Source organism: Biomphalaria glabrata, chromosome 3 (genome assembly GCF_947242115.1).
Source record: "Biomphalaria glabrata chromosome 3, xgBioGlab47.1, whole genome shotgun sequence".
Taxonomy (NCBI): domain Eukaryota; kingdom Metazoa; phylum Mollusca; class Gastropoda; family Planorbidae; genus Biomphalaria; species Biomphalaria glabrata.
In genome coordinates this window covers 4,648,970-4,674,150 of record NC_074713.1, presented here as the reverse complement: position 1 = coordinate 4,674,150, position 25,181 = coordinate 4,648,970, and the positions used below count along the sequence as shown (strand labels likewise).

At 37.0% G+C, this 25,181-nt stretch overlaps 1 protein-coding gene across 2 annotated transcripts in view; it reads right to left on the bottom strand.

The window, feature by feature from the left end:
* The window catches only part of LOC106059178 (alpha-2Da adrenergic receptor-like), a 40,743-nt gene extending 26,050 nt beyond the window's left edge, over positions 1-14,693 (bottom strand). For both annotated transcript variants that reach the window (XM_056023003.1, XM_056023005.1), the window contains exons 1-3: positions 14,549-14,693; positions 13,514-13,739; positions 12,764-13,125 (exon numbers count right to left, since the gene is read on the bottom strand). The gene's annotated coding sequence lies outside the window, so the exon portion shown is untranslated. The remainder of the gene's footprint in view (positions 1-12,763; positions 13,126-13,513; positions 13,740-14,548) is intronic.
* Between the last annotated feature and the right edge of the window lie 10,488 nt (positions 14,694-25,181).

Sequence of the window (25,181 nt, the reverse complement as noted above, 5' to 3'; positions counted from 1 at the left end):
TAGATCTAGATCTAAAAATTTAATTATATGTTACATAGGTTAGGGTTGAAAAAAAAGACTCTACTTCGTATAGCTACTTTACAAAACAACGCCCTGTTTCTATTTTTTTTTAAATTCATGATATTTGTTGTAATGTTAAAAGATCTCCATGTCCAGACTAGATATAATATATATATAAGTCTATATCCGCAGAGTAACCTGAAGTTCAGTTACTTCCCTTGTTTAGACATAAAACCTCATTATGTCTTATGAAGAATATGATTTGTAAAGTCCATAATCCAGTTTTCAACCAATCGAAACTTGCATTATATGAATCATAATATAAATGGATGTCATTGGCCTCCTCCTTCAGTCGTAGAACGACTGTGGTTCATCTCGAACACTTTTTCATATGGCTGTGAAGCCCTATTTTAGAGAGAGACACTCCCGTCCACATATATTGCAGGTCATTAAGCTTAAATAAATAAATATATAATCTTTAGCAGCTAAATAAAGAAAGCTGTGAGTCAAAAGTGTGGAAAGATATAAGAAACTACCACTAGCAGAGACTAAATCGCTCGTGTAAATATCCTTTTGTGTGAAATCTTAAGAAAAAAAATCATTGAATACGCATACCAGAAACATGGCTGCTTTCTACGGCAAAGTCTGCATATCATCGTTACATCAAGACAACGAACCAGCCCAGCTGTTCACGCTTCAATACATTCAAGGCCATCTACTATATAATGCGGGGGTTGAGATTTTTTTCCCCCCGTCACTCCATGTTCGTGCATTTGTTACCCAGTGTCCTAGTGCTAGCCTATATTTATTTATTGACGTGCTATTGCAATTCGCGCCACAGCTGGCGTGCGTGTCATAGATTGTCCATACCTGATCTAAGCGGCAGTATATTTAGTATACGCTGAGCATTGTAAAATGTATGCAAGTGATGTGTTGACTCTCTCTCTCCGTAACAATTTTCCTCCTTTTGATAGTATTGTTTATTTTGCTCATTTGTATGTCACCATCCACTTGTGATTAAACTTCAATCACTTTTTGGCTTGTTATCAGAAAATGTTATATTTGGTATTGAATTATAGGAGAATGCATGCTCTTTATTCACAGAACAAATTTAAGTTTATAAATCCAAAATCAATTCAGCTTAACTCTTTCTCTCCGTAATTATTTACCACATTCTGGTGGAATCAACGTTGGTATCGTCAGTTAGGAGAGAAAGAGTTAATGGGGATCAAATCAACGTTGGCATCGTCAATTCGGAGAGAAAGAGTTAACACTAAAGTCCTAAGGCTTGAACATTGTAGATTTGAAAACAGAGAATAGCGAAATAATAAGAATAAACTAAAAAACATATATTTAAAACAAAAAAAAAAAGACAGCTTGCATTTTCACACAGACTCATAGGCGGCTCCTATGGGTCGGCTTTTGGTAAAACAATTTAGGTCAAAGTGGAAGAATTCGATATTTTTTATCGAAACGAAGAGGGAGATAGATTGCACAGATTGCAGTACCTCTTCTGACCTGCTGTTGTAGTTTAGAACTAAATGTAATTTTGTGTTCGCCAAAAGTCCCAGGAGACCTTCATGTGTGGATCTCGGCAACCTTGAACAACAAAACTATCCTCCAATCTTCCCCCATACAAAATATATATCTCAAGCTTAACTGCCGGCGATAATCCCCATCCAATGTACAAGGTCCTTCATGTCGCCTGCCTGAATACGGCCCTAATGATTTTCTACACGTACACAGAACGGTTGGCGACGTTAAGCGGCCACTGCGCCTTAATACTTTTAAATAAATCAAAACAATATCTCATAACCCTCCTTTTATAAAAATGTACACAGCTTTTCAAAATAAAAATAACCATTAGTACCTAATAGTACATAATACATCCGGGAAAAAACAATGCATTATCTGTTAACAAATTCCGGCTTGATTTTGCTGACAAAGATTTACAGTTCCAACTGAACAGAAGCACTCTTTTGAAACCCACCCCCTTCAATTGCAGACGAGAAATGACTGACGAGCAGGCTTCTTTGACTACATGGGCCGTCAAAATCAAGACAGTAAGAGACTGAGCAAAGTCTGTAGATTGCAGTTTCCACTTAACATATGTCACTGTCAGACATTTTCATTATTATACAGACGTTAAGATATTGTAAAAATAGAATATGTATAAATAGTGCATACGGTACGTGCAAAGAGAAACTAGATGTGTCTGATTAGAGACAAAGAACTAACCGACTGTGTTGTTTACATTTTATTTAAAGAGAAACTAGATGTGTCTGATTAGAGACAAAGAACTAACCGACTGTGTTGTTTACATTTTATTTAAAGAGAAACTAGATGTGTCTGATTAGAGACAAAGAACTAACCGACTGTGTTGTTTACATTTTATTTAAAGAGAAACTAGATGTGTCTGATTAGAGACAAAGAACTAACCGACTGTGTTGTTTACATTTTATTTAAAGAAAAACTAGATGTGTCTGATTGGAGACAAAGAACTAACCGACTGTGTTGTTTACATTTTATTTTAGTGTTGATGTTAAAAGGATTACAATTTATTATAGGACCAGCGGTAAACTAAATTTTAGTTTGATAAATTCAAGAGTTATTTTTTAAAATGCAATCAGAAACCTTTAAAGAGATTAAGAAAATAGTGTGAGTAATGTAACATAGATTCCGAGGTGTCAAAGATGGATAGAAAGATGGATAACTCTTCCTACGTCTTCTGTTGTTAATTCCTTTAAACAAGTTCAAATACATTGTAATTCATTCAAACACTTAAGCTACATCACGCCAATTAAAATGGCTCTATCAGCTTCAGACGTCATCAGGTGGCTTCAAAGAGAGAAAAAAAACAACAAAAAAAAAACCTATTACCTAAAGGTAAAGACTTCAAACAAAACTGACTTAGGAGGCACAAGTCACTTGCACACACACACAAAAAAAAACATTTATAGTTTTATAGTTAACCACTTTCCCTTCGCACACCCCCCCCCCTCTTTATTCCCCACTATATTTGGGCGTGTCACCAGACCGAGGATAGAGCCCTTTCACTCTTTTAAGCATCCTGACTCCGTTTCTGTGGTTATAAACTCTTCTGCCCATCCCCATAAAGTAAACCAGCGCTTTGTGGTTAGAAAGTGTGTGTGTGGGGGGGGGGAGTCCTAAACCAGAAACCACAAAGGCGTGGTGACAGAGACGTTTAACGGAGCTGTACGGAGTGATGCAAGAGGAGGTTACCAGAACACGAGGGACAGAATGAACCACGGAGGAACAAATGAGGACCAAAGTTTACTTCACAGTTACTGGGTAGTAGGTGTTCCTAGTGGAGAAAACTTAGAGACACAATCAACATCTTGAAGTGTCTGTCATCCTGTTTGCAAACACTTTTTTTTTTTTTTTTACATAAGTTTAGGTTAAACAATTCAAAGTCAACCGTGGTGTATTCTCTCTGTGGCTAAGCAACCGTGGTGTTAATCTCTCGATGGCTGTGCGGTGACATGCATCCCTCATAAAAAGACATCGCAACACTTATCGAAACATCCACTGGGGTTACTGCATGTTCTAACTGGAATCTGTATCAGCGTAAGCTGTAGCCTGCGGGGCATATTTATAAGGAATGTTGATACAATCTGCAGGACAATGGAGAATTAATCCCCCCAAAACACTTTAGACACGCCCATGACTTGTCGCCACCCACACACAAATGTCTTCATGTGTTTATGCTCCGTATGTAAAATGCAATGCCAATGTGCATTGAAATATTAACCTAAGCTGTTTTATTTCTGTTTTTTTTTTAGAGTTGATGGAGAATGCCAGTTGAGGCAAAGATCTTGCATGCTTCTCAAGCTGCTTCTGTCAACCTAGTCAAGAAACTGGACTGCTGGTGTAGTTTACACCCGGACAAACTGCTTATTTTACTAAAAGGTGAAGGGGTGACAGCGGATACGTGGCGCCCTAAAAAAACAGATGAAACAAAAGTTGATCTATTGCATTTCTTTCAAAAAAGTTAACTATTTCAAAATGTGATTTTGTCTTACACCTTTTAGAGTTAGAGAATCGATAGTGTGGAACTCTTCACTGCGCCCAGTGAGCAACACCTGTACAAACCGGTGACGTGAGCGAGTTGTTTTCTAGACCCCAATGCCTTTTAAATGTCTCTTTACTCTTTGATCTGTAACGAAGACACATAATCACCAACTACAGGGTGATGTTTCACTATTGAGTTCACAGTAGAGAAGTAAGTAGCCAGTGGGTAGGTATTTATTTACTACAGTTAGTTCACTCGCCACAAAATTTGGTACTAGTGCGTCTGGGGTAACCGGACTAGTCTAAAAATGTGCACTGCAATCCTATCAAAATTTTCTATTTAAAAAAATCAAATAAAGCTTTTTTTTTTTTGTAACGATAAAGAAACCAATGTAAAATTGATACTATTTCAAATCGTACTAAACATCGAAGTTAAAACCTAGACAAATTTAAACTGGCATGATATAAGATTCTGAGCCGTTCTTCTTTTGATAAATTACAGGAGTTCCTTCAAAAGAGAAAATAACTGCGTCCAACACGTATATGTGTATTAATCTAGTCAGGCATGTTGATTAGAGACTCAACATGTGATAAGACATTGATTTTCCTGGCAGATTCTGACAAACCGTTTTTTTTTTGTTTGTTCTAATGGTCCTATAGAAAAAAGAAGCAATTGTACGAATCATCATATCATATAGAATAGGAAATGAGCTTTTAACTGTGTCTTTCAGAGTATTTTATTACAGGATGTGATGGTGGGTTTTTTTTTAATTTGTAAATTATGGTTCAATCTTTATGTATTATTGCTACTTTATTTTTAGTCTTTTAAAAAACTATTTGGTTAGTAGTTCTTGGAGATTTCTGAATCGATAGTACAGCAAGAAGTGTTACGTAATTCTATTATAACAGAAGGTCTTCAACAAGACAGTGCACTGAACTGAACCTCAAAGTAGAGTGCTATCCTTAGTTTTGTATATGCTCCTATAAACTAAATCACGCGCCAAACCTAAATTATGGAGCAATGCAAAACTAATTAGCAACTAATGGGTTAAGTTTTTATCTGATTATATATATATGTATGTATGTATGTATGTATGTATGTATGTATGTATGTATGTATGTATGTATGTATGTATGTATGTATGTATGTATGTATGTATGTATGTATGTATGTATGTATGTATGTATGTATGTATGTATGTATGTATGTGTGTATGTATATATATATATATATATATATATATATATATATATATATATATATATATATATATATATATATATATATATATATATATATATATATATATATATATATATATATATGTATGTATGTATGTATGTGTGTATGTGTGTGTGTGTGTGTGTGTGTGCGTGTGTGTGTGTGTGTGTGTGTGTGTGTATAGTGTTATCAATACGATGATCACCATTCATCAATAATACTAAAAAAAAAAAAAAAGCTCGATGCTATGCATACAACTCTATAGAGTATAGAGTAAGTCGAATTGTTGTTCTTTAGCTGTAAAAACCCAAACTTGTCATGTCATAAGCCCAATCATGTCATTTCACAAACCCAATCATGTCATGTCACAATCTCAATCACGTCATTTTACAAGCCCAACCATGTCATGTCATAATCCCAACCATGTCACAAGCCCAACCATGTCTCAAACCCACCTATGTCACAAGCCCAACCATGTCTCAAGCCCAACCATGTTACAAGCCCACCCATGTTACAACCCCAACCATGTCTCAAGCCCACCCATGTCTCAAGCCCAACCATGTCACAAGCCCAACCATGTCACAAGCCCAACCATGTCATTTTGTATTTCATTACCTAATTTGTGTTTATTTTTGAATGATCAACATTTTTCCTTTAGCATTAAAATAAAAACGACACTGCGGGGAGAGGGAGAGAGAGAGAGAGAGTTTGAAAGGTTACGCTGTTCTTGTTTTCCATATATACAAACAGGATGTGTGTGGCAGATACACGCGCAATTTTGTGTCGCGCTAGGTGCAGATTACGCAGCACGTGCAAGTAAATAAGCAGATACATCCAGGAGAATCTAAACAAATCCAAATACCGGCCTCACTTTGGATTAAGTATACAATGCTCGGTCCGGCCCGCCCTCGCACAATAAACACGCGTAGAGATGATGTTTTTTCAACAATAATGGCTTCAATACATAAGAACTAAACAAAATGTGGCCTGTGGCACTAGAATGACTAGATAGTCTAGAGAGATCTAGCCTTCTTCAGATATAAGAAAAAAGGTCGGGGCTAACTTAGGGACCTAACCAAATCAAGTGGGTTTCTCAAGCTATAGAACACGTTTTTTTTTTAACCAAAATTGTTTTTATTGGGGATTTTTTAGATTCTATTCTAAACAATGCCAGGAGGTGAATAGTAAAGCGCCTGGTGTCCAAACCGAGAGGTCCCAGGTTTCAATCCTGGCAAAGACTGTGATTTTTACTTTCGGCACCTTTAGGGCGCCTCTGAGTCTACCCAGCTCTTTTGGGTACCTGACATTAATGAGGTAAGGTTAAGACGGTTGGTAGTTATGCTAGCCACATATGAAAGCCTTTTTACCCGTGGGCCACAGAAACAGATGACATTTACTTCATCTGCCCCATAGGTGACAAGGTCTGAAAGGGAAATTTAAAAAACTACAAACAATACCAGGGGTGCTAAATTGAACTTCAAATGATGTCAACTAAAAATCAATGAGCCAGAAAATGAATCGCTTAGAAACACTGATTCTGCAGTGCTTTAGAATTAAAAAAAAAAAATAGCTTGTTGACAATTCCTTCATACCGTACACCGGATACACCAAACTAAGTTTATTTTTACCGCCAGAAATTAAAACCTCTAATATGCATATAGGGGAAACCATATTACCGGTAGATATAGTAGACTATACAAAGTTGAGAAAAGCAAGCGTGAATAGGATGTAACCGCATGATGGCCAGGATGAAACCCCATGGTAACTCAACAATAAAAAAACAAATTCCAATCCCCTATCACTAAGCATCTCCGCCGATAAATCAGGCATTAGTAAAGAGAGAGTAGAAATGAATACAGTACCGGTACCACGAAGATAACCAATAAAGCAAACCTCATTCAAACACTTTCGTGGTTACCAGGTTTAAAAAAAAATAGCAATATGATAGAACTACCATTTCAGGACATCTTACGCCAAAAACCCATATTTTTCACCAGTTAGATACTTATAATGATGGACATATTTTCACCACTTAAATACTTATAATGATGGAAATGTTTCTATAGTGGAAAGTACATAATTGCAAATGAAAGACTTTGTGTTAAATTGCAGGTGTAGGGTGTTAAAAAAAAGAAAGAAGGCATGAAACCCTTCTGGTGTTGACTGGTGAAATCATTGCAAGATAATATTTACTCTACAAGAAAATCTAATATTTTGATAGTATTCGTTTTGCGTGTGTTTTAAGTGTTCGTTGTGTGCAAGTGTTACAAGAAGAATCTGAACAGACTAATTGAGAACGGGCATCCTCAAAGCAAGTGTCTTTTCTAAGGCTTGTCCTTTTTTCTTCATTATAAAAGAAAAAATGATGCGGATATTTTTTTTAAATTTTTTTCCATCTCAAGCCTTTGATGGTTTACAAGGGTGTCCTCCAGCATGGAATTCTCTCCTCTGACTCATAGTTCATACCCAAAAACCTAAAGTCCTAAGAGTATGTCAGAATGCATCGCTAAAAGCCTGGGTTGAGGAAGGAACTAGGATTTTTTTTAATATTCGGCAGTTTCGAACATGTCATGGGCTACACAATTACTTGAAAACTCGAAATAAAGTTAGAATAATAATAATAAAAAGGTTGGGAATCTTCTGCCTAATTGAGGATGGTTGTGAATAATAAATTGCAACAACATCCGGGGTTAAAGCACCTCTTAGTCAAAGTTCAGAGCTGCTAGTGTCAAGATCCAGGATAGGGGAGGGAAGGGGGTGTCAGTCATCTCAAGAAGTAGCAGTGCCGGTGATCATTGGTACAAACTGTGAAATCAAAGGAAAGTCCAGTGGACGGGTCCAAAAATAAATATAAATAGTTGCCACATGGAATGATTCTAAAAAAAAAACGTAATGCGTTCTTAAACAACTGCCATCCATCCCTTTCCCGCCCCAAATCCAAATACGGTAACAATAATATTAAGCCCTTCAGTATTGACAGTAGCCAGGGTTTAGCGCATCTTCATACTACAGCATTCTCACTGCGCTCTGGTCCTATCTCTTTTGTGGACCTGTTTGGGGGGGGGGGCGGTAGCTTGGAGAATGTTTCCGTTCTACCTTCAGGCGTTCGCAAAACAATTCAGATTCGGGATTCGAACCCGAGCCTTCTTGATAAGCAGCCAGTTGCTTATGAGGCACATCCCACACAGTGTTGTAGTTTCGCTCCTCGGAGCTTCAAGCTTATAAACAACGTACAAGTTAGTGAAAAATATTACACCCTGATGATGATACAAAATTATTATGTCCGCCACTTGTAAGACTTATTACCACTATCAGGCTTTTCAACAATAACTACCCTAGCCACACAAATAAAAATGTCGATTTGAAGTGGGCTAGTTCTAAACATTCAATTAGTGATAATTAGTAATCTGTATTCGTTTCAATCCTCATTGAAGCAGGGGACATTTTGAGAGACTCGCCCAGAACCGAGACGCCTGGAAGAAGCTGGTTGGTGGCCTATGCCCCAGAAGGGACCACAGGCAGAGATGAGATGATGAAACGATATATGAATATCATCATTAAAGCATACAGCCCCTTTAGTCAAAAATTCAATTCTAATAATTTAGGGTTAAACTATTTAGCATAAAATATAAATTTTAAAAAATGTAAAACTGAGCCGTTACACTACAACTTGAATAACGTCGAAAAAAGAGAAGTACCTCTTAAAGACCTTGCGATCTATATGGCGGACGACGTTAGGGTTAACGGGGGTGTCAGTGTGGTCAGCACAACGATTCATCGATTTCACTTTTCCCCAACTACTTCCAGGTAACCATTTGACTTGGTGGACTCAGGGGGAAGTCCTAAAAATCCCGAAATTCAAAATCTTAAGAACTGTCAATGGTGCAGATGATGAAACAGCCCACAGTTAACGAGGGTGTCAGATGGCCAGCACAACGACCAACCGCCTTTATTTTTCCCCAAAATAATGTAAGGTTACATTAGAGTTGGGTGGACTCAGGGGCTTCCTAAAAATCTCGAAATTCAATATCCCAGTCTTCACCGAGATTCGAACCCGAAAACTCTCGGTTCGAAAACCAAGTGCTTGACCACTTAGCCACCACGGCCCCAAATGAACAGATGACTCAATAAAGCATGGGGCGGGGGGTGAAGTGCCTCGGGACAAAACTGACATGAGGAACAAGAAAGAAAAGCCGCGATAAACCCAAGTTCAAACCCTGCACGCCGTCATTCTCTGCCGTCTTGGGAAAGGCTTCTATAATATATTCTTCATTGCTGAAGATACGTCTGAAACGTCTAAGTCAACCTATGAAACTATTGCACATGTCCATCATCTAACTAATAATAGATTTAAAGGGGCAGGATACTGTCAGCTTAATAAGTAAACACACGCACATATATACACCGGAACATAGGCAAACAAAGGGAGTTAAGCCACTACAATAACTGTTGTATTAAATAGTGGCTGAATGAGATATAAGTACTGTTATTCTCTACCCCAAACCGCAAGAATAAATAATACTACACACACACTCTGATTATCTTTTGATGTCACAGTGTAACACAGCACAGTCTGACAGTGACACTAGCACAGTCTGACAGTGACACTGGCACAGCAAGTTACACCGTTGGCCTACCGGGTAATGCGTGGGAGTTCGTGTTATCGCAAACACACACGAGACTTGAGGCATTCCATTGAATCGATCTAAGCAGTTGAGCCACACTGGTTGTGTGATACTTTTATGCAAACAAGTAAAACCAAGCACACTTACACACTACAACAATATGAATTGTTTTAGTAGAAAAAACGCCTGAATAGACCTCCAAATGGCAACTTGATAAGCAGCAAGACCCAATAACCATTTCAGCATTCAATCAAAGAGTACTCACGCTACATGCGTGAGATGTAGGACTGATGTTGTAAGATACATAGAAAACAGTAGAAACCATTCGAAAAGATACATTTGCAAAGGAAGGAGTGTGGAGACCAGTAGTGTGTGTCCAAAAAAAGGAAGATTATAATTTAAAAATCACACGACTCCCTCTTCATTTAAAATAGTAACAAGCAAATAAAAAAAATACTTTAAAAAAAAAAGTTTATATTAAGTGTATCAATTAGTTTGGATTAGTCATGTAATTAAATTTTTAATAGATCTAGACTAACAATAATAAATCTTTGCGATTAGAAGTAATATTTTTACCAGTTGTTTTATTTTTGTTTAGCGCAATTTCATGCTTTTAGCTTTCTCAATACTCTATGATCCTATCAATGGTTCAGTGGTGTAGCTAGGGATCTGCCATCATTTGGGAGCCTGGGGGATCTTAACCTTTTTAGGGGCCTCTGCACTTTGATATTCGACATCATGACATGAGTTAATGATGTAATATTAAATATTTAATGTAAAAAAAAAAAAAATTCTAAAACTCATATGGGGCCCGTTTTTTTTTTCTTCGACCCCCCCCCCCCCAGCTACGCCACTGCACTTGTCTGGACCAGTTGGAAAGGGGTGGTGGAGAAAAAAACGGCTCATCTGGGTGATCGTTTTTTAAATGTATTTTTTTTTTTAAAGTGACCGACCTGAATTCAAACTTGTGGGCTAAAGCCTTCTCAGGCTTCTCAAGCCAACACGGTAACCACACTCTGCTAGCGAAGAGCATATGAACATAGAAGATTGTATAGTTATCTATTGTATCTATTTCATGTTTGTGTTCACTAAGCCTCAGACGACGACCTATAAAAGGGAATAACTCAGCTTATGCCTCCACTTCAGTCAAGTGCAATCTTTCCCTTGCTTGACATACCAAACAAATAATTTATTACCAATAGTTAATTAACTGATCGGTTAATTTTTTTTTTATTATTGATGTTTGTGTTATCTGGTAAAAGAAATAATTTGGCAAAATTTCAGCTTGATCTGAGATTGGGTGTAGGAGAAATAGTGCGTACAAACTTTTTACCAGACTGTAACCAGACGGACAGGCAGACAGAGTTTTGTAATAAAATATTAAATGTTAATGTTCAAACAGTGGCGTAGCTAGGGTGAGGGGGGAGGAGGATGAGAATTTGCAAATTCCCCCCGGACCCCAAATGAGTGGTTTTTTTACATTAAAAATTAAACATTACGCAAAATGCAGGGGCCCCAAAAAAAGGTGAAGCCCCCTGGGCCCCAAAACGATGAAAAATTCCTAGCTACACCCCTGTGTTCAAATCTATAGTGGTACCAGTCATTTCAACAAGTAAATGTCCACTGGAAAAGTTATGCCATGCACATCTGATTCTGTAGCTATTGGCTAACAAGAGGTCAACACTAATCAACCAGCCTTACTCTCCTAAAAAAAAATGTCTATACCTAGAGAACTGGTTGGCTTAGGTTGGTGTGCTTCCCGCATGACCAACTGACCAAAAAACAATCTCTGCTAGGTGCCCCAGTCAGCCCAGTGTCCAAACATCATATTTAGGGAAGATTGCAGGACACTAACAAAGATTCAAACTAGTAACTTTAGATTTGTAAACTTTATAGATCAAGATAAATTATAATAGATCTAGAATCAAGTGTTTACAAGTAAAAGTGATATATATGTCTTAGACAAGAATCCACATTCTTCTCTAAGTTCTTAGTCCATACTGCTCCATACTATACTTTTTACAGGGCCGGTCTTAGGCCACCGCAACCTATGTGGCCACTGTAGGCCCTGCATTTCCTTCTAAGGCCCTGTGCGAATTCCAGGTGTCAATTATTAAACTAAACCATTTTAACTTATTAAAGGGTTCCTGAAATTCTGAAATTGCAAAATAGGAAAAAGTCATGAAAATCTCCTGAAATTATTAAAATCTAAAAACTCATGCAAATCTTGATAAAAAAAAAACTGCATTGTTAGCGTTCATTTAATAAAAAAGTAATAATAAGCCGAATTTTAACCAAAACAAGAAGTTCAAATACTTGATTTACTTTAATAGTCACTGTTATATAAATACAAATATAAATCTATTTTGACCTCTTAAAAAACAATTTAAGCGATATTTTGCTAGTCAATAGTAAATCTAAAAGACATCTGAATGTTTATTGGCCTTTTGTTCGAAAAACTACCATCTACTGTAGATGGCTTGTAAAGTTAATTTGACAGTGATTTAGTACTTAGTAAAGTATGAATAAAATGCAAAGACAATTTTATTTTCTAATACAAAATCTTAATTTTCACTTATATTAAATTTTCCTTATCCCTACCCAGACTGGACCCCGTGCAATCCGTTTCGCATAGGGCCCTGCAATCTGTAGGACCGGCCCTGCTGTATACTTATAAAAGTTATAAAAGTACTAGACTCAAAATCTAGAATTTAGAGCACTACAGTTGCAGATAGACCAAGAGATCTAGATTAGATCTTAAGTTTAACACTCATACTCTTAGGCTCTATATGAACAAATTCCAATTACTTTATTTTATTAATTTTAATTTAAAAAAGATTATTATATAATTATAGTTACAGATTTAGCAGAATAATAAACTTACCTTTGCCATGAGCATGTAGACTTTAGAATGTAATAGTTAATAGTTTAATAATCCAAAATCTGATTAGACTGTAGATCTATAATATCTAATATATAGATCTATATAGATATAGTATTAGAGGCTAGATCTACTATCATCTAGAATTAGAATCCAGATTCTCACAATCCAGATCCAACAATTGAATGATTAATTTCAGAAATATCCTCTTCCATTTGCAGCATGTAAGACATGTGAAAAAAATCTTCTGTCACAACAAAGTAGCCTACTATACCACTATTGAAAGGGGTGTTGTAGGTTACTAGATCTAATCTATCTGTTGTACAATTACAGCACTGAATCATTTGTCGAATGTGTAGCTATATCTAATCATAGTGAAGGAAAAGAGAAAGGCTAAATTATATTTAGCTCTACACTACTATATTTAACTATATAATTACTAATAAATTAGTAATATAAACTACTTATTTATTAGATCTAGATCTAGCTGGCTAGTAAATAGTCTAGAAGTCTAGATCTAGACTAGATCAAGATACAATAACAATCTATCTTAGATTAATCATTTATAGTTTATTGACTAGAATCTCTAAAACTAAAACCTCTCTAAGTCCAAGACTCAAAGACTAGTGACTAGAGTCAGATTGGTATATCTAAATCTTCCTAGATATAATCTAGATCTAGAGTCTAGTCTATAATATATTTATAATTAAAAAAAAAAAAACAACGAAAAATCTTGACATGTCGAACTCTCACAAATCATCAAATGTAGTCAGTTTAATTCCTCAAGAAACTCTAATGATTAAATGAAGATCTGCTCGTGTTTCCTGTAAATAACAGGGCCGTGTTGGATGATCCCACGGTCCAAGGCAGAACGTACACACACAAAGGCCTAACTCCTCGTTTGTGGTTTTTGGGCTTGCCATCTGCTCCATTCAGCAACACAGGCCACCTGACGTCTGGCCTCATTCGGGTAGCTAGGCTTGGAAAAAAAAAATAGTAGGCTAGTCATGTTTGCTTACCTCAGCTGCGGAGGAGGGAGGATGTTGGTAGAGGGGGGGGGGAGTTGATGGTACCACAGATCAGAGGATGTACTGTTAAAATTAGCGAATTAATAATCTAGGTCAGTCTGATATTACAGGCAGACAATCATATGCAACAAAAGTTTCTTAGAGCTAGTCTAGTATTATTGGATTTAAAATAGGCCTACTTATACTACTTGTACAGTAGCAAATAGTAGTAGATTTATAATAATAGTAGTAGATTTATAATCTAGATCGAATCGAATGTATTTTAATATAATAATATATTAATATTATTGACCATTAATTACAATAACACATTAAAACGTAAGAACTAAGACTAAATATGCAAAAATGTCAGACTATGGCTAATCGAAATAATTGTACTGTACGTAGGCCTAGACCTAGATTATATAATATAATAGTAATGGAGACCAATGATTCTAAAGCTAATTTAATTTTAAGCTAAAACGGCTAATCGGGCCATCCATCGTGTAAGACACCGATAGCAAAGACAGACACAAAAACTCTTTTGTTCCCCTGGCATCATATATATAATATTATTAAATAGAAACTATCTGATAAAAACTTTTCGCATGTAAATTATGAGTATGAGTCTGGTGTGAATGTAGCCTATGTTTTGGTTTTCTATTATTATAATGTTTTGTTTGATGCAGTGCACAAGTTGTAAGATGAATTTCCTTATGGGAAATAAAGATTATTATTATTAAGCATCGCAATATCTATATAATTACATAATACAGGTTACCTCAAAAGAGAAGTCAATTAGATCAATGTCCTATGTGTATCCGTGTGTTAAACCTGGTCATTGCATGCTAAATAGAGATTTTAACTATACTATAATTAGTATAATTATAAGTCGTTGGTTTTCCTGGATGGTTCAGGCAACACATTACGCGCTTTAATGGCACTGGGATAGAGCACTTGTACAAAACAGTACTATGGAATAAGAAATGTGCCTTTCTGGGTACTTTATTAAGTTGTGTTTTTTTGTATTTGTAAGATAGGATTGTGTTTTATGGATTATTGCTACTTTATTATTTTTTTAGTCTTTTGTCCTGAAGTGTCTCCAAATAAGTGATAATCGTGTTACTCTAGTCCAGGGATGCTCAAAATACGGTTCGAGGGTCACATGGTAGTGGTGCTATCCTGTCTGCCGAAACATCGGAACAAAATGGTGAAAGTTGTCTTAAATTAGATCTTAAGGCTCTTGAACTCTTCTTTCATGGATTTCTTTTATATTGTATTCTTATATTCATATTAATTTTTTTTAATGATGATTTTGGCGACATGAATTGAGTTATTTTTAATTACTGGAAATTTCCGCTGCTGTCTTGAGCTATTCGTGTCCTTGACATCTTGCGTATGCAACATACAGCCTTACACTGGACGTTGCTTCTGCATCATTTTAGGGTCGTCTTCTTTTTGGTATCAACACGAATGGTACCGTACCATTAATTTTTTGTGCTTTAAAAAAAAGTGGGAGATATGAAGAAACGAAAAGTAGCGACTGCCTGTAGGCCTATAAACTACCAGGGAAAGTGGACAGATTTTTAGTGGAACACGATAATAAGCCAAAATGTTTGATTTGTAAAGCCGTTTGTGGCTGTTTTTAAAGAACATATAACGTTAAACAGTAGGCCTATTATGAAATCAGATTTGGTTTGAACCGCGAAGAAAAAGTCGCCTAGTTACGTCTAGACATTGGAGGATTGACGAGAATATTTACCAAGAAGGGACAAGAATTAAATTAGTCGGTGACAAGGGCAACTAAAATCCCAGAGTTGCTCACAAATAGTCAAGTGAGGCCATTTTTTCGGCGTTGAACATGTAAAAAAGTGGCGGAAGAGATTTGTCATGAAAATAAGAATGCAATTAAAGTCTTCACCCTTTCTCGCATGACAATTAGAAGGTGAAGAAAGATATGGGTAACAGTCTTCATTTCAAATTAAGACATGAGACAGAAGATTTCGAAAAGTTTTCTATTGCCTCATCCGATATATCTTATATAATCTGTATCATATACCTCTCAACTCTTGGTATCTTTTTTTTTATTATTGCATAGCAATATAGGAGTGTGGATGGGACCACTGCTGGCGAAAACCTGTTCAAAGAAGTTTCAACCATTTTGGAGGATCTTTCTCTTCTTTGAAACATATTAGGATGCGGACCAACTTACCAACGTGTACAGTAAATAGTTTGTTCACGTGGTCGTTTTTTATTTCATGACACAAGTATTTACAGTGAACTTAATATCGCATAGGTATGGGTGGCGAAAGGCCACCAGTTCTTTTTTTTTTTTTTTTTTTTTTAAATATTCTTTTGTAATAAAAAAAAAAAGTTTAAGCTACGAGTTTGAGCCTTATAGGATGGCAACTTGTTAAATCAGGACCTTGTAATGATCTTTCAGCATATCCAACTGCAAGCATTAAACCACACAACTTTCAAAGGTTTACTTACAGAATAAAGTCCGAAGTTAAACATTCAAATGTAAGAGAATGTTGACTCATTCAAATACCAAGAAATGGAGGATCGCTCGAAGAGATGAAAACCCGTTTGAACTAGTCATTCTTCGGCATGATAGATTGTGGAAAATCTGGAAGAGTTACATCAGCTTCCAAGTGAAATTAAAACAGTATTCTTCGTTAACGGTTTTTAGACTTGATTATGTAATTGAAAGAAGGGAGCTGACGTGGAGGCTGAAATAGGAATTCATCGCTTTGGCAGCAAATGCTACAGAAAACTGTTGTGTGTAACAATAAGATTTCAAGGAAAGAAAACAAATGCGTTTGTACATGAACACATTATGGCAAAAAGGAGGATCTCCACAATACTGTGAAGCGACAGAAGCTGAGATGGTTCGGTGATATTGTAAGTCATCATTGAAGGCTCTGTAGAATATTTGCATTACACAAATAACAAACTAGTGTTTAAGAGGGAAGACATATTAGGAACTCCATTTATTACGTAAACACAAGCGGTGTTGCACTGACGCGCTAGTGTGCAAATGTACATATAATACTATTATGTTACATCTCTCTTCTTTAATTCAGAAAATCTATTTATCAGAATAACTAACAAACTAGTCAACTAAAAAGTCAATTCACAAATCAAGTCTCTTGGGTTTGTTAACTATTCTGCCTGAGCGTGTTACGTAAGGTTCATGTGGTCTAGCGTTAGAAGAAGCAGTGTGTAGTGGCGGTTCACAATCTAGTGTAGTTTGTAATCTTGGACTCTCTAGATCTAGTGGTTCTGGTTGTTCTGAGATGTCATCTGGAAAGTCATAATTGTTGTCAAATCTGTTTGCTTTCTCAGAAGACTTTCTGATGTGTTTTCTGTTTCTTCTGTAGACCTTATTTCGACTTTTGACATTATATGATCTAGGCTTAGAATGCTTCGAAACTACTGTTCCTGGTTTCCACTTAGAATTAAGTTGCATTCTGACTGCCGTTCCGTCTTGTAGTGGATTATGACTCTTAACTCCTTTCCTCTTATCATAATAATGTTTCTGAGACTGTTTCTCGGAGTCAAAGTGTTTCTTCACCACCTTGAGATCTGGTGTCTTAGGTGTGAGTATTTCCTCGCTAGAAGGTAACAAATTTCTGGGTCGGCGTCCCATGAGTAATTGTGCTGGCGACAAATTAATATTACTCAGTGGAGTAGTTCTGTAGTCTAATAGCGACAGAAATTTGTCTTCGCTTTTCTTCCACAGTTTCTTCACAGTCTGAATAGCTCTTTCAGCCTCACCATTAGAACTCTGAAAATGAGGACTCGACATTTCATGCTCTATTCCGTATGATTTACAGAAGTTCAGGAATTCCCTTGAAGCCAACTGTGGCCCGCTATCTGACCTTAACCTTCTAGGTATTCCATGGCATGCGAATATACTCTTCATTGCTTCGATGATATCTGATGTGGTTTCCTGTGACAGTTCTTTGACATCAATAAACTTTGAGAAGTAGTCAACTAGAAGAACATACTTTTTACCCTCAAAGTTAAACAGATCACACCCAACCATGCTGTATGGAAGGTTTGGTGTCTTGGTAGGCATTAGCGGCTCTGACACATTTTGATTCTGATGTTCAGCACACCTGCTACAATCCCTAACTGTCACTTCAATGTCTGCATTCATGCCTGGCCAATACATGACTTCTCTGGCTCTCTGCTTACACTTGACTATTCCTAAGTGAGACTTGTGAATCAGATTTAGCATCTATTTACGTAAGCTTGGTGGCATGACTATTCTCAGACCTTTGTATATAATACCATCCGAAGTTGATAACTGGTCTCTTGAATCCCAATACGGCCTGACTTCAATTGGAGTCTCGCTTCTTGTGTCTGGCCAACCAGTCATAATTACTTCCAGAAGCATTGAAAGTTCCTTGCTTGTACAGTCTTTAATTTCACTGTATTTCGAATCACTTACAGAGATCATATGCACTGAATCATCTGTAAATTCACATGTCTGTGTATCAGTATTTGGTAGATGTGCACGAGAAAGTGTATCGGAGATAAACATTTCCTTGCCTTTTCTGTAACAGACTTTCAGATCATACCACTGCAGTCTTATTAGCATCTTCTGTATTCTCATTGGTGCTGACAATAGAGGTTTCTTGAAGATTTGCTCCAGAGGTTTGTGATCATTATAAACTGTTACTTCTTTACCAAATATGTAGCAGTGAAATTTGCTTGTACTATACACAATTGAGAGCATTTCCTTCTCAATCTGAGCATATCTTGTTTCTGTATCTGTGAGAGCTCTTGATGCGTATGCAATTATACGACGTTCCTGGAGTAATACTGCTCCCAGTCCATCTTTACTTGCATCACATTCTATCTCTACGTTCTTGTTGACATCATAATATGCTAAAACTGGAGGGTTTGTACAAAGATGTTTCAATTCTTTGAAACTCTTGTTTTGTTCATGATTCCATTGAAATTCTATATCATCTTTTAGAAGCTTTCGTATTGGAGCATCTGCTTGACTTAGATTAGGAATAAATTTTGCTAGGTACTGAATTAAACCTAGAAATCTTCTGATTCCATCTTTGTCTTGAGGAGCTGGCATGTCAATAATTGCCTTTATCTTTGCTGGATCTGGTTCTAAACCTTTCTCTGACAAGATGTGACCCATATAAGGTACTCTGTTTTGCCTTATCTTGCACTTGTCATAGTTCAGCTTTAGATTGTACTTCGTTGCTCTTTGCATGACTTGTTTCAAAATGTGATCATGATGCTCAACATCTCTACCAGCTACTAGAATGTCGTCTATGATGACATATGCTCCTTCAATACCTTGAAGCATTTCATCCATAATTCTTTGGTAAATTTCTGGCGCTGATTTGATACCAAAAGGTAATCGTAACCATCTATATCTTCCCAGAGGTGTGTTGAAAGTTGTGAGAAATGAAGATTCTCTTTCAAGCTTTATTTGCATAAACCCTGACTTGGCATCGAGAACTGAGAATATATTCGAATCTGGAATATTAGTGATCACATCTTCAATAGTTTTCATCGGGTGATGTTCCCTTCTGAGTGCTTTATTGAGATCTTTTGGATCAATACATATTCTAACTTTGTCATTCCTGAACGAAACAACCATGGAGCTAACCCATTCAGTAGGTTCATGTACTGCAGTAATAAATCCATCAGCTTGCATTTCTTTAAGTTTTTCTTCAACTTTATTGCGTAGAGATGCTGCTAAGCGACGTGGTGGATGAATAACTCCTTTAGCATTTTCCTGTAACTGAATCTTGTATTCTCCTGGCAGTGTTCCAGTTGTTTTCAGCATTTCAGGAAATTCTCTTTGTAACTCGTCTTCTGTCTTGGATTCTATGCTGTCTATCCGTTGTAGTAGTCCCAAACATTCTGCTGTGTCACCACTCAAAATGTTCTCTTGGCTTATGTCTACTACCTCAAACCTTGCTTTCACCTCTTGGATATTATTTTTCAAAGGTAGCACTACTGCTCCTAAAGTCTTAATAACATGATTAGAGTAAGACTTGAGCGACTTTGCTGAATAAGCAAGTTTTACTTTGTCTTTGAGCTTTTCAAACTCTGACTTGACAAGAATGTTACATCTTGCACCAGTGTCGATACGAAAAATTAATGTCTTGCCATGCACGACTAGTTTTACAGTCCACTTGTCTTCAACGACATTGATATTCTCAATATTACCCTTTTTATACTGGTTACTTGCAGTGCTAACAGGTATAATATTTTCATCACTGTGACTGTCATCTTCTACTAGATTGACGTTGCGTCTTTTTCTGCACATTTGAAACCAGTGGTTTTTCTTTTTGCAGAAATTGCATGTGGTTCCTATTGCTGGACATTTTCCCTTTTCGTGGTTCTTGCCGCATTTACTACATAATTTATCTGAGTTGTCTTTAGACTTCTGCTTTAGTACATTGTGTGACTGTCTCTTGATTGCTAGAACTTCTTGGCCCCTAAACATTTTCACTTGGCTTTGTGACAATTCATATTGTTGTCCAATTTCAATAGCCTTGCTAAGGGTCAACTTCTGTCCCTGATCAAGTAGTCTTAATTGTACCTTTTCGTGTATGACTCCACTAATAATCAAATCAATAAGCATATCGTCTGGGTTGTCATACTCACAGTCCATAATGAGAAGCTTTAGGTCTTTAACAAAGTTATCAAAACTTTCTCCTTCTACCTGCTTTCTCTGATGTGCTCTAAATCTAGACACTCTCTTATTTTGTCTTGGCCTTATGTAGTCTTCTATTTTCTTTAATAGCAATTGCGGATCTCCCTCTTCACTATCAGTAATATTTAGAGTTTTGTAAACCTCACGGCCTTGCTGGCCTATCCACATTCCCAGCCATCCGGCTTTTTGTTTACTATCGGCACCAGCTAACGGTCCTTTGAAACAAAAGCTCACCTGCTGTTGAAACCTTAAAAACTCTTGATACAGATCTTTAGCATTCCAATTCAAGATTGGTTGCTCAAAATAAAAAGAAGCCATTATTAGATTAATAAAAACCTTTGTCTGGACAGCTTTTTAAATCCCACTTCTGACACCATGTAGAATATTTGCATTACACAAATAACAAACTAGTGTTTAAGAGGGAAGACATATTAGGAACTCCATTTATTACGTAAACACAAGCGGTGTTGCACTGACGCGCTAGTGTGCAAATGTACATATAATACTATTATGTTACAGGCTCATTGGTGAGAGCCCGAGAAAATGTCCACAGAAAAGATGGACAACGTGAAAGAATATGGAACGGCCTCTTTCGCTCTGTCTCTCAGCTCTGTCTCTCAGCCACTTTAGCGGGAAGAGTGGGTGGATTTGATTATCCAAACCGTCAGAGCACCCCTTCCGTGCAAGTCAAGGTACTGATGTTAATGAGGAATCGAGGGAAAAAAATATATTTAAATATATATATATGAAGCTCTTTGTAAGCCATCCACCATGGACTGTTTAAACTAGATGAAGCTGGTACTTCTATTTGGACGATGGCCGGTGAGGCCGCACAAGAGAAACGTATTTTATGTAGACTCTAATCCTGTGCTTTATTGTTTAATCAGCGTGAAAAATTGTAAGTGAAAGCCCCTGTGAAAAATCGTTAGTAAAAGTATAACAATATTATTATAAAACCATCATATTAAGCTATTTTTTGTGTTTGTTTTGTAATCTGAGGAATGTCTTTTGTACACTAGAATAGGTTCTTTCTGGAGCTAGCGGAATGACAATATACCTTATATTGTTAGTTAGAGTTTCTGGGAAAACGATGTCAGCTTTCCCAACTGCGTCCGCCGACGCCCAGCGTTTATCCTGTATTCTGAGCTTCAGAAATGCATTTTCTGAGATGTCTACAGCGCCTTTTGAATTTTGGGACATTAGTTTTCTTTAGTTTTTGTTTTTGCTAATAAATCTTCGCAGATCTACTTTATTAATGGAGCTGGTAGATAAGCAAGTCAATATGTGAAGTATTTAAATTGCGGGGTAGGGTTTAAATCCCAGCACCACTACCTGGCTACGCCCATGCCTCCTACATACACGTTTTCTTATTTGAGGATATGCCTATAATCGTTTGGAAAAATATATATTATGTAACTGTACTTGTGTCTAGACAATGAGCGGAAGACCAATTCAGCAAATATTTTAAAAACAAAATGCATGCCAGGTGTCTCGGATCAACCAATGGAAGTATTTACATTGATTTCACATCTATCTGTATTTAAATTATTTATCTATTTCGTAATATCTATAATCGTAAATTTACATAAGCGACTCAGTGTCGTTTTGTTCTAAATTTATTAAAAATCTAGTTTAAATAAATGAAACCACTGACCAATTCATGAGCTGATAATTTTAAGTATGTGCGGATTTTTAGACATTTAATGGTGTACCAAAACCAGCATCAGTCTTTTAAAAGGAATGATCGGATGGAGTTCATTAGTCATGTAAGACTTTCTATTTTCGGAAGAAAACCCCAAGGAAAAATTGGTCTTGGAGAGGAGATGGGTGCCACCAAGACCTAGAGGAAATAATTGAAAACCATGCAACACAGATTCTCTTTTTATCACGAACTGCCAGGTTCCTTATGTTCATGTAGTGCAGTTTTCTTCGACTCAACACTATCTTTCGACCCACTCATAAGTTAGCTCTGCAAGGGTCTTTATCTGCAGCTGCGCAGATTAGGCCAGATCCGACCATATTTAGCAACGGAGTCAACAAAAACGTTAGCTGTGGCATTCATACTCTCCCGCCTTGACTACTGCAACGCCCTGCTAGCAGGTATACCCGATGACAAAATAACCTAGCTGCAACGTATTCAGAACAACGCCGCACGAATAGTCCTTAGAAAAACAAGACGAGATTCTGCTACTACGCTCTTGCGCACGCTCCATTGGCTTCCCGTGAAAACAAGAATCGACTACAAGGTGGCCACACTTTGTTATCAGTGTATATATAACAATGAGATGCCCTTGTACCTTAGCGAACTGATGACTCCATATGTCCCCCAGAGAGCCCTGCGCTCAATGGACTCAACGCTTTTAGTGGTGCCACGTTTCTCCCTCAGAAGCTACGGTCTGCGGGCTTTTTCTGTGCACGGACCAAAGATTTGGAACTCACTCCCCATTGATCTCAGACAGACAACATGCTACACCGCTTTTAAGAAGAACATTAAGACCTATCTGTTCAAAACTTTTTTAGATTAGTTTGTCATTTTAGCTGTCGTGTTTGTGTTTGTAATTTTATTACAGCCCCTTGAGCCTACATTTTTTTTTTGTTATCAGCGCTTTATAAATAAAATTATTATTATTATTAACTACCGCGCGCTTCTTTCTGATGTGTCGTAGGGTTTTGAAAGCTAAAAGTATACCACTGAGAAACAGCTTAAAACACGTTCTGGAAAAAAAGACGTATGAGATTGCACTTTTACACGTCAAAACTCTAGCTGGCATAAAGGAGGAACTCTTCAATACTGTAAAGAGAAGAAAGCTGAGCTGGTTTGGTCATATTGACTCCTTGTCAAAAGTCATCCTTCAAGGCACAGTAGAAGGAGCATGAAAAAAGATTCGTCAAAAAAAAAATGGCTGGACAACATAAAAGAATGCACAGATGATGATGATGATGAATGGAGTAGAGCCTCATTTAAATCCTTATATCCTAGTGTAGGATGTCCTATACACATAGAAACAGACGTAGAAACGATCTGAAGGTTTTAGTGACTGTCTGAGATAATTTGTTGTAATAACGGAAAACGAAAATTTAATAATCTATTCAAACAATGATTTGGAATGACTAGTAAGATCTGTCCAGTTTAATAATATGATAAAACACTCACATGTTTTGTCATTTTCCGTCAAAGTAAAAAATGAAAAGCAGCATATTATAATCTCTGATGTAAGCTTTATGAAGTATGAGGTTTAAACGTTACATGACGCCATGAGCATCTTTCGTGACGTTGATCCTCTAGTTTTATAACATCGGACAGAAAGTCATTCCAAATCATTGTTTTATTCAATTACAGCATTTACGTCCACCGATGGTCCACCAGAATTTCAAACCTTCAAGCACGTCTCGGGCGCACGATGAGGGCGAATTTCTTAATCATGATTTTCATTTGTTAAACTAGTAACTGAAAAAGAACACTATGATTATGTAAAATAGTCAGTAGAATAATTTCGAGACCTCATTTGTATTGTTAGATGCCGTAGCAAAGCAAAGAAATAAATCAGTGACTCTCAACATTTTTCCATATTAGTCTCCTACACACGCGTCACTAGTCGAATCTACGCAAACAAAAGAGAAAACGTCGAGTCCGATGGAGCTGATCCTCTGTCGCTTTCAATACGCACTATTGACAGACGTTTCGCGTGGCCTGATTTCACCTCGTCACTGGTTGGATATGACCCACGGTCCGTAGATGTTACGGTCATGATCATTTGTTCTATAGTTCAGTGACCTGTACAAACCGGCAAATAGTAAAGACAATCTGGCCATTTCGGCACGTAAACACTGTACAGGGCTCTATAAGTTTGGGTTTCCCCACCAAATCTAGGTTATTCCAATATCTCCTGACAAAACTTCTCAAGTCCCTTTGAAAAAACAAGTGATTGACTAAATTATTTTCTTCCCTTGCTTATTTTTTTTTGCCCTTGTCAGGGCCGGACTTAGCCACTGCAATATATGCGGTCGAGTTGACACCGCACTAATTCTAGGTGTAAATTATTAAATTAAAACAGAATAACTTAAATATAATAACAGGTTTACCGCGGCTTCCCGATCCCGGAAATCTCCTGTTATTGCAAAATATAATAAAATTTCCCGGAAATCTCCTGAAAAATTGACAAAATTGTCATTTTTGTCGGCTTTCCTTTAATAAAAATGTATTGCAGAGACGAATGTATTTTCTAATACAAAATCTAAATTTTGACATTATTCTTATCCCTACCCAGACTGGACCCCACGCAATCCGTTTCGCGCAGTGCTCCTTTCCTTTGCTTTGGCATCTAACGATACAAATGAGGAGCCCTTCTATATCAGTTGCTTGAAAAGCTTGTATGAAATTCTGACAATCAGCCGCTTGTCAGATCTTAGTCTCTTTTGAGACAAGCACAGCATACCAGAAAATAATATCCCATTATAACATTCTCAGATATCGACTGCTTTTTTGAAGCATAGCCATTGACTGGCCTAGGTGCGGAGAGAGATGGTGACAAAGAAAGCTACAAACAGTGAAAAAGCAATAATGGCCTCAGCTCTGGAAGAAAAACGAACCTAACGAAAAAATGCAAATGCCATCTTTTCCTACCTTTTATAAAGTGGACAGAAATGTCTCTCCAAAAGAGAATCAACGGTCACATGAAAATGTTTTACGGGATGAAGTTCAGATGAACCGTAG